The sequence below is a fragment of the Nomia melanderi genome, unplaced genomic scaffold (genome assembly GCF_051020985.1).
Source record: "Nomia melanderi isolate GNS246 unplaced genomic scaffold, iyNomMela1 scaffold0014, whole genome shotgun sequence".
Taxonomy (NCBI): Eukaryota; Metazoa; Arthropoda; class Insecta; order Hymenoptera; family Halictidae; genus Nomia; species Nomia melanderi.
In genome coordinates this window covers 7,009,701-7,010,655 of record NW_027475130.1, presented here as the reverse complement: position 1 = coordinate 7,010,655, position 955 = coordinate 7,009,701, and positions in this window count along the sequence as shown.

Sequence of the window (955 nt, the reverse complement as noted above, 5' to 3'; positions counted from 1 at the left end):
ATATCTTGGGTGCTATTAGAGATAGCGTAATAAACCAAAGTGAATTATCTGCAGGAGGCCCTGGCGCAAGAATCTGTGCAGCGGGAACGACCTCGGACCACCAGGGGCCGAGACAACAACCGTCTCATGGGGCCGGACACTCAGGGTCAGGGAAAAATCCAATATATATCTGGTGATATCTCGGGTTATATTACAGATAGCACAATAAATCAAAGTGCATTGTCTGTAGGAGGCCCCGGCGCATGAATCTGTGCAGCGGGAACGACCTCGGACGACCAGGGGCCCTGAAAACCACAGTCTCATGGGGCCGGACACTCAGGGTCAGGGGAAAATCCAATATATATCTGGTGATATCTCGGGTGCTATTACAGATAGCGCAATAAATCAATGTGCATTGTCTGTAGGAGACCCTGGCGCATGAATCTGTGCAGCGGGAACGACCTCGGGCCACCAGGGGCCCAGAAAACCACAGTCTCATGTGGCCGGACACTCAGGGTCAGGGAAAAATCCATTATATATCTGGTGATATATCGGGTGCCATTAGAGATAGCTCGATAAATCAAAGTGCATTGTCTGCAGGAGGCCCTGACGCATGAATCTGTGCAGCGGGAACGACCTCGGACCACCAGGGGCCGATAAAACCACCGTCTCATGGGGCCGGACACTCAGGGTCAGGGGAAAATCCAATATATATCTGGTGATATCTCGGGTGCTATTACAGATAGCGCAATAAACCAAAGTGAATTATCTGCAGGAGGCCCTGGCGCATGAATCTGTGCAGCGGGAACGACCTCGGACCACCAGGGGCCAAGAAAACCACCGTCTCATGGCGCCGGACACTCAGGGTCAGGGAAAAATCCAATATATATCTGGTGATATCTCGGGTGCTATTAGAGATAGCGCAATAAATCAAAGTGCATTGTCTGTAGGAGGCCCAGGCGCATGAATCTGGCCA